The sequence below is a fragment of the Crocodylus siamensis genome, chromosome 2 (genome assembly GCF_052110815.1).
Source record: "Crocodylus siamensis isolate JL-2025a chromosome 2, ASM5211081v1, whole genome shotgun sequence".
NCBI lineage: Eukaryota > Metazoa > Chordata > Crocodylia > Crocodylidae > Crocodylus > Crocodylus siamensis.
Genome location: NC_143396.1, coordinates 77,944,587 through 77,960,708, shown reverse-complemented (window position 1 = coordinate 77,960,708; position 16,122 = coordinate 77,944,587).

Below are 16,122 nucleotides of genomic sequence, written 5' to 3'. Positions count from 1 at the left end.
ATGAAAGGGTAATCCAACGTGGGGTGGAAGCTCCATTGATGTTGAAATGCACCCAAAGATGTATAGGGATTTATGTGGTGATATTCGTAGCACCCTAATGTCACTGAAGGTAATGGGTGTATGCACTTAAGTCCTGCACCATTCCACTGTCTTGTTAGGGCAGCCGGGGTGAAGGAATGGACTTTGTGGAGCAAGCAAGCTCCATCACCTTAATTATTCCCAGCAAAAGAACCATCAACCCCCTTGTTAAATAATATTTTTCGATCTGTCTTGCAGCCTTGCAATGCTTTGTCACTTGCCCCAAAACACACAAAATAATGTATACATGAGAGAAAATCCTCACTTCATTGTGGTTTCTGGTGTCAGATGCTTCTGTCTTTCAGGAGTCTTTCAGATGCTTCTGACTTTCCCTATAGAAGTGATTTGTGATAGTTTTCCCTCATCACCCATATAGACTATGTCAGAAGTCCCCGCCATCTGAGGAGGACCCACCCAGCTCTCACAACAGCTGCTCTGCTTTCCCTTTTTTATTTGAATATTCAAACAGTGATATGGGATCAACCACAGAAGATTATTCTGCCCTCTGCCTGTATGCATATACATACTTAAAGAATCTCCAGAGAATGTCTCTATGAACATCCAAGACTGCAGATGAGGGTTCATTTCTTTTTTGTGTATCTTCCTTGTCTCTAGTCTAGCACAGAGCTTTGGATTTTGTCCTAGGTCAGGATAAGAATTCAAACTAGAGCAGAATTAAATCACAATTGTACAATATAATGAAAGCTTTTTATGTTTTAAAGCAGCCATTTTAAGAAATTCTACATGCTTTTTATCACTTACAGAATACTGCTAAATTAGAGCATTTCAGCAAACATTTAGTAATAAAAAGGGAAAAGAATAGAAACCTAAAACATAAAAGAAAATTTATTTTTAGAAGCCATATTCCTGTTTGTTTATAATCTGCTTAGAATGAAATATATCTCAGTGTGAATTGCCTTATTTTAATAATGTCTAAGTGGTCAACAGAGCCAGCATGTAAAGCTATCTATTAACATGTCAGTCAAAGCATTGTACTCCCCAAAAATAGCAGGTTTGCTTCAAACAAGATTGTGATTCATGGTTCAGAATCACAAAATAACACTACACTGTTCCGAAACCAGTGAAGGAGGAAAACATCTGGCAATATCGGGCCAAGCCCATTCAGAACTAAAAGATTTTTCTATTTATAAATCCACTTTATCTTCTTTCAACATAAAAATAGTGTTTCACGATGACAAAATGAGCTAATCACTGCTGTGCAGCAGGTTGTCCCAACCACAGGCTTCACTTGTAAAGGACTCTTTTTTTGGAAACTTGCCATTAACTACCAGTGGCAAATATCCTCTGTTCATCCATTGCTGGCTGTGCATGGAACTATAAATCCAAGTAAGCCTAAAGAAATGAAAGATGGCAAGCATCATGGCTAAATCTATTTTGTCTACAAAATTAATTTCATTTTTAATACTTTGGGGATTAACTTTTAATGGTAATATTAGTGAAATAATAAGGATCTTTCCATTGACTTCAACCAGGCCATAAAATACCTGGTTTCTGTCAGAGGTACAGTGAATTAGGTGGAAAGGAAATTCTACACAGACTAAGAGGCTATAATTTCAGATCTGCAGCTGCAGAAGGCCCAGGTAATTATGTCTTCATCCCACTGTGATGGGATTAAAACCCTGATCTATTTCCTGCTGTTGCACCTTGTGGTCTGAAGCTTCTTTGTGATGACTGTGAACTATACAGTAATGATATGAGTCCCAGAAGGAATCAGGATGGATGTAATTCTGATCCTAGTAGAGTTAGTCCCCAAACTTGCATTGACTTGAATGGGGCCAAAGTTTCACCAAAAGCCTCTTTCCTCTTCATTAGAGACACACCACAAGTTTCCCTGTCTTCCTGTTTAATATGAAATATGCTTCCTCTGTCCTCCAGAAGGTCATCTGTGCATGAGCTGTGGACATATCCCATCAAACTGATTTTTGTTTCTGAAACTGGTATATGGGAGGCAAGAAGTCAGGTTGGTGATGACTGTGGCAGCAGACAGACCAGGAGTTCAGTGGCTGACCTTCAGCACTATTCCTCTCTGAGTCCTTAACCCCACAGATGGATGTGATCCTATGCACACTAACATCAGAGGCAAAACTCCTAGACTTCAAGAGGGCAATTTTAGGCCCCTGAAAAGGGATTTTAAACTGTGACAAACTGTAATGGATTTTTTATGTAAGCAAATGGGCACTTAGTATAGATGATTGTATTTCTTAAGTATTATTTATCAAAGTTCAAAATGTGTAATTCATTTAGTGTCGTACAAATTGTTGCTTTGAATTTGTGCCAGAATTAGAGCAAAATTTGATATGACTGCAAAGTTAGTTTTTATATACAGCCCATATTTTAAATGGAAAGAACAAAATCAAAGACCTAATTCAAACCTATTATAAATAGCAGCTTAGTACAGAAATATGCTGATGTGAGTGAAATTTGGCTTATGATATATTACATTTAGATTAATATAAATTTAAATTTAAATTACAGTGAACACACACAGTAAACTAATTAAAGACAAGGAAGCTCAGAGACAAAAGCAATGTTTACTCTGTCCACAGCTAGATTTCAATCCTATTGATAATTAATGAAATAAGAACTAATAATATTGTGTAAGGTTAAAATTCTTGTAAAATATTTACCACAAATGTCTGCAGTTCCCTGTGACTCACATAATCTCGACCTTGTGTTCTCTTTGATACCAGCTTCCTCAGCTGTTCCTGGGTAGTTTGGCTCCTGGAATAGTGCATATTTTGAATGGTAATGCTCTAGCATAATCCCCCATAACAGAGGATACTGAAACCTATCTAAGCCCTGCAAAGCAATGTCTTTTTGCCTTGCTTGATGCCAAATGGAATCATTAAAATGTCTCATGATAGAGACTGATATTGTGTGGCATAATCCATCCTGGCCTGACTACCCATCCTTTAAGGTCACCACTGCACAGTTTGGGGAAAATGTTACCTTTAACTGAATAAGTACATACTGGGATTTTATTATTCCATAGCTTGTTTGTGTTTATGTGTGCATGCAGTATTACAAAAACCAGCATGAGAGATTTATATGAGAGATTTAATCACTGTCAGAAGCAAATAAAAGGGTGAGGTCAATCCAATGTTTATTTTGGGAACAGATGGTCCAAAACCTCATGAAAAGGGAAAAAGGAGTGACTACTCATGAAATGTTTGTCTTTGGTTTGGTTTAGATTGACTTGGTATTACATGTCTCTTCAGCCTTCTGGATGTCTCTCTGAACACTTGGATATTGTATCCAGTGCATCCTGGTATAGACAGTACTTGACATTTATTCTGTTTACTATATTTAATACCCTTGCAGTTCCATGAAAGCAGATGAAAAATCTGTGCATACAAATGATTATAAAGGCTTATATTATCATTATTCACAAAGTATAGTCTAATGGGGTTTTACTGAATTATGCTCATTTTTAACACGTTTGATTGCACAATTGATAGCTAAAATAGAAATTGCCCTACACTTCAGTCAAATGCTCCAAAACTTGGAGGGAAATTCACACTGTGATGAACATTTCTGTTTCTAGTTAAAACCAGTGAATAGACTTCATTCCTGAAAAACTCCAACTGATTTCAGGCTTACTGACCAAAAGCCTGGTCTAGGCCCAGGTGGGGCCTTCTGTGGGTCAGCAGGTGGCTGCCACGGGGCTTGCAGAGCTAGAGATGGGGGCCGGGCAGTGGCAGCCATGAACAACAATGCCAGGCCTAGAATGGTGTCCAGGACCTGACAGTCATTGGCCATGGCCTCCACTGCCCAGCCCAGGATGGTGGTTTTCTCCTGTAGGACCTGGATCTGCTCACGCTCCGGGGCCAGGACCTCAGCTTGGAACTCCTAGTTGACCTGGTCCTATGCTGCCTCCTGGGTGACATCCCCTGCCCACCACCTGTCCTGGAGGGCCACATCCTTTGCCTGCCAGGCCCATGAGTTCTCCTCCTGCTCTTCTGCGATTGCCACCTGCCCCTGGAGGGTCTGGTCCATGGTGCACCTCTGGCAGAGCTGGTGGATCTGCAGGACCTCAGTGGTGGGCAACATTGACCCTGAGCCAACATCCCCATTGGCTACTGCAGCGTCTCCCCCATGTCCAGATGCTGGACATGCAGAGCCAGGAGACAGAAGCCTTTTGCAACATTTCGGAGATAGATGCTCTGCACCAGGAGCCGCATGCTGCCCAGCCTCAGTTTGGGGGTCAGCCATACACGGGTGCCCAGGGACCATGGTAAGTCAGGCCAGGTAGGTCTGGGACCAGGCAGCCTCCAGCCAAATCCCCCATCCCCACATACTTCCTTGGGACCAGTAGGCTGCTGGGTGCTGGCTGCAGACAGCCTGCCTTCCTTGCCCCATACCCTGGGTGGGATAGGCCAGGCTCTTGGCAGGACCTGCTGGCTCCAGACCCTGCTGCATCCTGACTCCTGCAGGCCAATCACTCTGCTGTGCTGCTGCCCAGCCCATGGTGCCCAGGCTTGGGTGGTGTGGGGCTCCCAGACAACTGGGACAAGGAGCTGGCTGCACCCTCTTCCTCCCCACTGGGAGCCTCTCTGGAGAGGTGCCCCAGGCCAACCCCACACTACACCCCAGTGGATCCCAACCACGTCTCTGCTGCATATGCTCTGGGCAGTGCATGATAAGCTGTTTGCACAGGCCAAGGGGTGCCTGACCCATTACGTCCTGCTATTGCTGATCCTCATGGTGCCCTGGACTTGTCCTTGTTGCCAAGAAGGCTAATGGCATACTGGGCTGCCCTGGTAGGTGTGTTGCCAGCAGATCAAGGGAAGTGATTATTCCCTTCTTTTCAGCACTGAGGAGGCCACATCTGGAGTACTGTGTTCAGTTTTGGGCCCCCAACTACAGAAAGGATGTGGAAAAATTAGAGAGAGTCCAGCAGAGCGCAACAAAAATGGTGAGGGGATTAGGCCACATGATTTATGAGGAGAGGCTGACGGAACATGGTCTACTTAGTTTGGAGAAGGTAAGACTGAGAGGAGATTTAACAGCAGTCTTCAACTACCTGAAGGGAGGTTCAAAAGAGAATGGAACTTGACTTCTCCATGGTGGCAGATGACAGAACAAGGAGCAACAGTCTCAAGTTGCAGCAAGGAAAGTTTGGGTTAGATATTATGAAAAATGTTCTTACTAGGAGATTAGTAAAGCACCAGAACAGGTTACCCAGAGAGGTTATGGAATCTCCATCCTTGGAAGTTTTCAAGACCCAGCTAGATGAAGGTTTGGCAGGGATGATCTAATTGATGATGGTCCAGCTTTGAGCAGGGGGTTGGACTAGATGACCTCCAGAGGTCTCTTCCAATCCTAATTTACTACGATTATATGCTTACATAAGAGAGTCATGCCCTCACTCCTGCATCTGGCCTGACAGGGCCTCATAAATGTGGGCGTTGGAGCGTCTACCCTCCGCAAACTGGCATAGCACCTTGGTCTCACCCCAAAGTACCACAAAGTCAGTAGTCTCTTCCTGGCTCCAGTTGGGACCCCAGGTATGCAGGAACATGTGTTTTCAGGCCTGGATGAGAAGGACGATGCCATGCTGGGTCCTGTGCTCATACAGCTCTCTAGGCCCCATACAGCTTGGCCAATGTTGCCAGCCATGGGCAGCTGCCAGCAGTGCCCAATGCAGGGGCATGGCACAGGACTGGCAGCTGCATGGCAGTTGCAGAGCAGGCTGCTGGGGGTGTGCTGCAGGCGGGTGTCAGTGGACCTGCTGCCCAGAATCTGCCTGTAGGCAGCCCCAGGGGACTGGCAGGCCTGGTCAGGGGCTGCAGCAGCCTGCAGCACCCTGCTGCCCCAACAGCACTGCTCTGGCAGCTGCACAGCAGTGCAGTGCCAAGCAGCAGTGCTGGGGTGCTGGCAGGCAGGCACACCAGGACTGTGACCCACCCAGAGGGACACACAGGGCTTGGAGTGCCACAGACTACCTGGGTTGCATGCCCCAGGGCACAAAGTGTCTTCAGGCTTTTATAGTCTGCAGACAAGGGCTATCATAGAGGCAGCCCAGCCCTGGAGCAGGACAGGCTCCTAGCTTGCCGCCCTGGGACTGGCCTCAGGCCAGCACCCTAGTGATTGGGTAGTCCTGGAATAAACTTGTCCCCATGTTGTGTCTACATGTGGTATGTGTCTTCCCTGGGCACAAGTAGCAGTAGCACAAGGTGTGCCACTGCTTCTTGTCCTGGAGGAAACAAACATCCACACTCATGTGGACACAGCCTTAGACTCTAACTGGGGATGAGAAAGACTATGTTCCCCTACTCCTAGAACTTACACATAAACTCATAACATATTTTTAAAGAGAATACATTATGTAGCTTGTAAAATCAAGTTAACTTGTCTCCCTTCTTTTCCCTTGCTTACATTGCTATATCAGCTAGGATGTTTGGCTAAACCCAGGTGCGATCCAAAGCATGTTGATTAACAAGAATGCCCTTAAATAATCCAGTCCTTAGATTTTAAACATTAATTAATGGATATTAATTTTATATATTGTTTAACATCTAAGAGGTGCCACTAATTCTGATGATAACGTCCTTAACAGGCTAATATTGCTATCCCTAAATGTCAATTACTGTAAGTGATTCAAAAATCCTAATGAATAACCTGACTAAGGAAGTAATTTTGAAGATAATTTCAAGAGCAGAATTTCTTACAAATGCAAATACAAAGAAATGCAGCTTGTTGTCAGGAAATGCTGACAAGAACAAACCGACCAGTTGAAAATGGAGTTCTTTGACTTGACAGGAATAATTCTACTAACTACGAAGACCTGTAATGCAAAACAGAGTAAACCACCAAATAATGATTACATTTTACAAGGAAATTTACCATTATTTTTACAGGGGTGTAAGTTGTAGCCGTGTTGGTGTAAGGACATAGGCAGACGAGGTTCTTTGGGTGAATCTGATATCTTTTATTAGACCAACTTACATAGTTGGAAAAAAAATTCTTAGCAAGCTTTCCAGTTTAAAAACTCTGTCAGGCTGAGGAAGCCTCTGCAGTTGGTGTATGCTCTTTCAAGTTCGTAGGCTCATCTCTGAGAAGTGTTTTGTAAGTTCCCTTTGAGGATTAGAATTGAGAGATTGGAGAGAGAGTGGTTTTCTTGTGAGAAATGTGCCCCCACAGTAATTGGGTATTCTTGTCTTTGATAGATTTCAGGTGTTCATTCATTCTGCTGCACAGTTGTTGTTTGGTCTCTCCTACGTATTTTCCATCAGGGCATTTGGTGCATTGGATGAGATGTATTACATTTCTGGAGGTGCAGCTGTAAGATGCAGGAATGCTGATGACTCTGTTGTGGGGTATAGTAATAATTGTGGGGGTGGTGGAGATGTGTTGGCAGGTTTTGCATTTCTTGTCATGGCATGGTCTGAATCCATTCGGTGTGTTCTGCCTGAAGAAGTTTGCAAGGGTCAGTGCTTGTTTGAAGGCTAGGATGGGTGGTTCTAAGAAGATCTCTTTAAAAACAGGGTCTCCTTCTAGTACGGGTTGCAATTGTTTGAGGATTTTCTGTATGGGTTCAAGGGCGGGGTGTGCGATTAGTGGGGGGTTTTCTTCTGTACTGCAACAGTTCTTCATGTGGTATCTGGGTGATGATCTCTCTCTCTGGAGGATTGCCCTTGCCGGGTGGAAGCCTTTTTAAGATTGATGAGGTGGCAATCCCGGGTGTTCTCCTCAGTGCAAATTCAGTGGTATCTGAGGGCCTGGCTGTATATCACAGCTTTCTTGGTGTGTTTAGGGTGATTGCTGGTTCTGTGCAGATATGTATGTTGGTCTGTGGGTTTCTTGTATAATGTGGTCTGTATTTTACCATTCTGGATACTGACCATCGTGTCTAAAAAGGAGATATTGGTGCTGGAATATTCTAGAGATAGTCAGATGAAAGGATGATTGTTGAATTTCTGATGGAACTCAATCAGAGATTAAAGGTTTTCAGTCCCAATGATGAAGATGTCATTGATATATCTTAAGTATAGCAAAGGTTTGATGGTGCAGTCCTTGAGGAATTCTTCTTCCAAGTGGCTTATAAAAAGGTTGGCATACTGTGGGGTCATTTTGGTGCCCATAGCTGTGCCCATAGTCTGAAGGAAGTGTTGGTTATTAAAAGTGAAATTGTTGTGTGTGAGGATGAAGTGTATATGGTCAGTAATATCTTTGGGTCTGTACCCTGAGTTGTCATCTTGCTCTCGTAGATATGTAAGGCAGGTTTGGATGCCATCCTGGTGTGGGATGTTGGTATATAAGCTGGTAACATCCATGGTGGCTAGGAGGATGTTGCTGGAAAGGTGGTCTATGTTTTTAAGTGTCCGTAGAAAGTCTGTAGTGTCTTGTACAAAACTTGCTCTGTGGGTGATGACCGGTTTTAGGATTGAGTCAACGAAACCTGATATTTCCTCAGTTAGGGTTCCATGACTGGATATGATAGGTCTGCCAGGGTTCCCTTGTTTGTGGATTTTAGGGAGCATGTAAAAAGTCCCTGGGTTGGGTAGTGGTAGGAACCAAGGTCTGTAGTTTTTCTTGTAGTTCTGATGGAAATGATTTGATGGTATATTTGAGTTTGATAGTGAAAAGGGGAGTAGGATCTTCTTGTAGATCTTTGTAGGAGATGGTGTCAGAGAGTTGTCTGTTGGCTTCCTTTATGTAGTTTTCATGGTTTAGGATGACTATGGCTCCTCCTTTAGCTGCTGATTCTATTACTATTTGGTAGTTAGATCTTAGAGATTCTATGGCCTTTCTCTCTGGTAGAGAGAGATTGTTATGATGGTGTGTGTTGCTGATTATTTCATTGTTCATTCTTTCCCTGAAACAGTCAATGTAGCAGTAAAGGTTAGAGTTTTGTCCACTGTGAGGTGTCCAATCTTATTCTGGGGAGGGAAGTGGGGGTTGATCTTTTCCTCAGTGTTGTCAGAGGATGAGTTGTTGTTGGAAGTGGATTCATTTTGCTTATGGAAATATTCATTGAGGTGGAGGCATTGGAAGAATGTTTCTAGTTCTCCATATTGCAGTATTTTATTAGGGTATTTTTCTGGACAGAAATTTAGGCCTTTAGAAAAGACAGATTTTTCAGTTTTGGTAAGTGTTTTTGTGGAAAGATTGATGATATTTGAGGGTTGGTTGCTACTTTCAGTTTCATCAAGTCTGAGGTTAGAGTGTTGTAAAGTGTTGATGTTTCTTGTGTCTAAGTTCACACATGCAGAAAGCTACCACAGCACTGTGAAGTTCCACCCTCCTTCACTTGATGTTCACTCCTTTGCCTGCCCATGCTCCAAGTTATATTTTCAGACCCTATCTTCATGGCAGTAACAGGACAGAGTTCTGTGACATGTACAGAACTAAACATTGTCTTACAGAAAGCAGAGAAGCCTTTTCAGCTATCCTTCACTCCATGAAATGGACTAAATGCATCACAAGGTATAAACTACAAAATCTGTCTTATCAGTCTCTTCCTAAGGTGGTATACCAGGTATTAAAAAAGGAGTAACAAGGAGCAATGGCAAGAACCAGAAGACACACAAGATTTGTACTGGTATAGGTGGTTAATCATTGGAACAAACTATCAACAAGAGTGAAGAGTTCTCCATTTTTGGTTGTTTCAAAGCAAGGCTGGATGCCTTTTTGGAAGATACATTTCAGGAAGATGCAGTGCATGGGAAAATGCACAAAATTCTGTGCCTGTTGATATACAGGTCAGACTACATGATTTAATGGTATCTTCTTTCCTGAAATTGCCCTGTTTGCAGTCTGGCTTACGGATGGAGATATATTTATGTCTGGTACTATTATATCTCCACACATTACTATTCCTCTTTTCTCTGTTAATTTCCCTCAAATAATCTCTTTCTTGTCTGGTTCTAGTCCCAGAACATTTTTCAAACCATCAATAATGCTCCTACGCATCTTACTTTTCCTATTTTGTCTTTTTAAAATAGAAAAAAAATGGTGGGGAGAATCCGACTTTCTTCAATATTTCAAGAGTCCTAGAATCTATCGGCTGTCTTCTTAAACTTTAGGTAGTGGAGTAAGATAAAGCCTTTTCTCATTTGAAAGGTTTGTCCTTAGCTTCTCTGCCAAAGAGCCTTTCAGATCAAGCCACAGCATACACAAAAGTTTATTTTTTCCTTTATAGGAAGAAAATCTTCAGAAAAAAAATTCCTTTTCTTGCTATATCTTGCTCTCTTAATTGCCTTTGACTCTCTTCTAGTTGAAATGTTCCTGTAGCAGAGCAATAAAATCATCCTTCTTTTTTACCCTTCTTTCTTTCTTCTTGCTTTCAGGTCAGATTAGAAGATCTAATGGTCCAATCTAGGAATGAAATCTGAACATATGAATCATAAAGCAAAGCAATCTGTGTACTAATTGTGTGCGTTATGCTGCCTAAGGAGGACTTTTATCCAAAACACAAGCTTTCTCTCAGATCACCCCAGGACAGAACTGCCCATGGTTTTCCTTGTAAGAACTGGAAGAACAACAGGTATCCCAAAGTATTGTGTGTAAGCTATCATACTCGCAAAGTGAATCTTTCAACTGCTGTTTTTACTATACATGTTAGCAAGAAAAAAGAATTTTCCAAGATGGCTGTTACAACTATAGACTCAGGAGAAAGGGGTTCTGAACTGCCAACTCACAAAAAAAATACAGCACGGGTTAAAGCACAAGTTCCTTTTGTGTCAAACTTATTCAAACAGGGTAAAAAAAATGACGAAATTTAACAGTAACAAATCAAATGACTGTAAATTTATTTATAAACTGGCCAATGTTTGACTAAATTGTCAGCAGGAAACCAAAATTAAAGTCTATATATGAGGACTTATCTCAAGCTACTCTATGCAGAGGCTGAACTCTTCATACAGATTCTGGACGCTGGGTAAGTGATTTGGTGATGGAAACAAACACATAATCACTTTATTGAAAGGATAATTTTGACCTGCTGGTGTTTAAGTAATTAACATGAATTATTATAATTGTTAAGCTTACAGGATATTCTTTATAGGCTGACATACAGACAGTCATGTGTACTTAATTGGTATCCAATAAATGCCAAGTTGTTGCCTGGTTATTAGCTGCCACAAAGGAACATGGGGGATATTCAGCCATAGGAAGTAAGTGCAGCAGTCAGCCTGGTTGGTTGCCTCTGCATTTTCCCTTCATTTGAACTGGGCAAACAGTGGCTACATTCCTGCCTAATGCTCCCTGTCTTGAAACAACACATCCACTTTTCTATTTTTTCTCCCTGGCCAGCAGGTTAACATAAATACAATGCAGGAGAGAAAAAGGGCCCAATGCCATTGATGAGGATTCAGGACTTTGGCTGCTTTAAGGCTTTCAAGCCCTTTTTGGCAAGCATTGACACATAAAGGGTGTTGTGTTCCTTTCAAGTATAGAACCATGGGGCACTTGTACACTTGACAGTTGTCATGATGTGCATGTGACAAAAATGTTATTTGTGTGGTTTAATGGCATCATACATTACAAGTGATCTAGTTTTGGGGTTTTTAAAGGAGTTTTCATTGTTGCAAACTAAACTACATCTGGATGTAGTTTGCAATGATGTGTTTCAGCTGTCAGCTCACCCCCGGCCACGTGAGAGCTGGGCAGGCTCTGCAGAAAAGAAGGCTTAGGCCCCTTGCTCCTTCTGCTGTGAGCAAATGCCTACTAACAGCAGAAAACATGAGGGCCCTGATCCTTTTTTTTCAGTGGAGTCTGCCCACCACTCCTGCAGCTGGGGGGTGAGCTGCTGGTGGGCCTCAGTCATTCCCTCCACAGTGGTGGCACCCCGCAAGGCTGCCAAAGTGGGCTGCTAGCCGGCTGGGTGCTGCCCCAGCTTGGAGGCAGCACCCAGCCTGATCCAACTCTTCCCCGAGCTTGCCCAGAGGTGCAGCACCTGTCAGGCTTCCAGCAGGTGGGCTTAGGGAACAGTTGGATCGGGCTGAGTGCTGCCTACAAGCTGGGGCAGGACCCAGCCCACTAGCACTATGCCTGGGTGGCCACCACCACAAAGGGAAAAACTAAGGCCTCTCATAGCTCAGGAGCCTCTCAGCCATACAGCAGCTCATCCCCCAGCCATGGGCAGGCTCCAGCTCTGACAGAAAAATTGAAACAGTGGGTTTCAGATAAAAACCCACTATTTCATTTAGGGGGCATAGACTAAAGCCCTGAGGACTAACCCCCTGTCACATGTACAAGTACCCATAGAAAATGAGGGTTGGAAGGGACCCCAGGAGGTCATCTAGGCCAACCCCCTGCTCAAAGCAGGACCATCCCAGGCAAAGGTTTGTCCAGGAGGGTCTTGAAACCCTCCAAGAATGGAGATTCCATAACCTCTCTGGGTAACCTGTTCCAGTGTTTTACTACCCTCTTAGAAAGTTTTTCCTAATATCTAGTCTAAGCTTTCCTTGAGACCATTGCTCCTTGTTCTGTCATCTGCCACCACTGAGAACAGGTCTAGCTCCATCTTCACTCTTCAGGTAACTGAAGGCTGCTATTAAATGCCCTCTCAGTCTTCTCTTCTCCAAACTGCCCTCAGATTCTCGTCAGAAGTCATGTGACCCAGCTCCCTTACCATTTTTTTTGCCCTCCACTGGACTGTCTCAATTTGTCCACATCCTTTCTGTAGTGGGGGACCCAAAACTGAACATAGTACTCCAGATGTGGCTTCACCAGTGCTGAATAGAAGGGAATAATCATTTCCCTTGATCTACTGGAAGCACTTTGACCAATGCAGCCCAGTATGCCATTAGCCTTCTTGGCAACAAGGGCATACTGTTGGCTCATTTTCCTTTTACTGTCCACTGTAACCCCCAGGTCCTTCTCTGCAGAGCTGCTGCTTAGCCCATCAGTCCCCAGCCTGTATCAGTCCATGAGATTGTTTCATCCAGGTGTAGGACTTTGCATCTGTTCTTGTTGAACCTCATGATATTTCTTTTGGTGCAATCCTCCAGTTTGTCTAGGTTTCTCTGAATCATAACCCTACTTTCCAGTGTATCTGCTACTACAGACAACTTGGTATTATCTGCAAACTTTCTGCAGGTTCACTCTATGCCATCTTCCAGGTCATTGATGATATTGAACAAAACCGGCCCCAGGACAAACCCCTCTGGCACTCCACTTGATACTGGCTGCCAACTAGACATTGAGCTATGACTGCTATGCTCTGAACCTGATGATCCATCCAGTTTTCTATACACCTTACAGGCCATTCATTCAACCTGTATTCCCTTAGGCTACCTGAAAGAATATTATGGAAGACGATATAAAAAGCCTTGCTAAAGTCAAGGTACACCACATCTACTGTATCTTGCTTCTATCCTATCTCTGCCTTGGATCTCCATATACCACTCCTGCCTATCTTACCCTGTATGTTGTATTCACTGGCCTGACCTAACACACTGATGAAAGTGTGTTACACTGATTTGAACCTGGCATGATCCATCAGACTTTGACTGACACCTGGTACTCTGAACACTCAACTTTGCTTCTGGACCTATGGTCCTGTAGACCATTGGTTTGTGAACCCTGAGTCCCTATATCTGAGTCATACCTGTGACACCTAGAACTTGACTTGGGGGCAGGGACAAAGGAGGAGTACACCTCCTTGACCCGAGTTTGTAGGGATTTGGTGAGGAAGGCTAAAGCAGAACTGGAGCTTAGATTAGCTTCTGGGATTGATAATAAAAAGTCCTTTTTCAAGTATATAGGTAGCAAAAAGAAGTCTCGGGGTAACATTGGACCCCTATGAGGCAGGGCAGGGCATGTGAGAGAAGGCAGACCTCTTCAACAAGTTCTTTGCCTCCGTGTTCCTGTCTGCTGACAATGGGGTGCTCTTGAGTGATAGCATAGAGAGGCCCAGGAAGGACGCGAGTCCCCCGACTGTTAGTTCAGACCTAGTTAAGGACTACCTGGAGGACTTAGATGTGTCCAAGTCAGCGGGCCCGGATGACGTTCATTCGCGGGTGCTGAGGGAATTGGCTGGTGTCACTGCGGAGCCATTGGCATGGCTCTTTGAGGACTCCTGGTGCTCGGGCCAAGTTCCTGAGGACTGGAAAAGGGCCAATGTGGTCCCTATTTTCAAGAAGGGGAGGAAGGAAGAGCCTGGCAACTACAGGCCAGTCAGCCTCACTTCTATCCTGGGGAAGGTCTTTGAAAAAATTATGGAGAGCCACATTTGTGAGAGCCCTGCAAGGGAAGTGATGTTGAGGGGTAACCAGCATGGGTTCGTGCAAGGCCGATCCTGCCTGACTAACCTGGTCTCTTTCTATGACCAGGTAACAAAGAGCTTAGATGTGAGGGAGGAAGTCAATGTCATCTATTGGACTTCCAGAAGGCCTTCGACACAGTGTCCCACCCAATTCTGGTGGGCAAGCTGAGGGACTACGGCACTGACGAATGCACGGTCACATGGGTGCAAACTGGCTCCAGGGGTGAACCCAGAGGGTGGCAGTGGATAGGTCGATGTCGACTTGGGAGGGTGTAGGTAGCGGAGTCCCCCAGGGCTTGGTCCTTGGGCCGGTGCTGTTCAACACCTTCGTTAGCGACCTGGACGAGGGTGTGGAGAGCACCCTGTTCATGTTCGCTGATGACAACAAGCTGTGGGGTAAAGTGAATAGATGGACAGGTAGGGACCGCATCCAGGCAGACCTGGACAGGTTAGAGAAGTAGGCGGATCTGAACAGGATGCGGTTCAACAAGGACAAGTGTAGGGTGCTGCACCCAGGGAGAGGGAACCAGCATTATGGTTATAGGTTAGGGCCTAACCCTCTCAGCAGCACAGAGGCAGAGAGGGATCTTGGAGTCAGGATTGACTCCAGGATGAATATGAGTCACCAATGCGACAAAGCAATAGGCAGAGCCAACCGCACCCTATCATACATCAACAGGGGCATCACTAACAGGTCCAGAGAGGTCTTGCTCCCCCTCTATGCAGCGCTGGTCAGGCCGCAGCTGGAGTACTGTGTTCAGTTCTGGGCGCCGCACTTCAAGAGGGACGTGGAGAACCGGGAGAGGCTCCAGAGGAGGGCCACTCATATGGTTGGGGTCCTCCGTGGCCAGCCCTATGAGGAGAGGCTGAGGGACCTGAATCTCTTCAGTCTCCGCAAGAGGAGACTGAGGGGGGATCTTGTGGCTGCCTACAATTTTATCAGGGGCCAGCAGCAGGGACTTGGGGAAAGTCTGTTCACCAGGGCCTCCCTTGGAGTCACCAGGAACAATGGCTACAAGCTGAGGGAGGATAGGTTTAGGTTGGATATTAGGAAGAACTACTTCACGGTAAGGGTGGCCAGAGCCTGGAATAGGCTTCCCAGAGAGGTGGTGCTCTCACCTTCCCTGGAAATCTGCAAGAGGGGACTGGATAGGCACTTGGCTGGGGTCTTATGACCCCTCCCACCCCCAGTGCTTCTTCCTGTCCATGGCAGGGGGTCGGACTAGATAATCTATCTAGATCCCTTCCGACTCATTGATTCTATGATTCTATGACTAGACCAATGATTTTCCTACACACTGTGCAGTTCTCTATAGCCATTTAGTCTCAGTGTCCTGACTCAGAGATCAAAGTCCTGCAGTCCTCCAGGAAATTATTACTTAAGATATAGGTCGTTACAGATTTGGCTACTTCTCCTTTGCTCCCCATCCAGTGACTATCCCTTTGCTTTTTAGGCTTCTGTAATAGTAAGAGCTTTGCTAAGAGCAAGAGTTTTGCATGCTGATTCCATAGGAGGACGGTAAAGCAGAACACAGTCTTCTGCTTTGTATATGTGACCAAGCCATGAACCTAGATAGCAAAATGTTGTGATACAGTAGAATGTGGCAAACACCAAGTGCATTAAATCATGACTCATCCCCATTTTCCTAGCTTGAGATAATCTGTATATTCTTGAGTTGCTATGAGTTCCTCCACTCTGGCAAAAGTCCTAACTTGCATGGAGTCCCGGCACAAGCTATCACATCCCTGAGAACGAGACACTCTGGGCCCAGGGGAACCATGCGGGGCAGCAGCTGCTGTCCTCTCTGCTC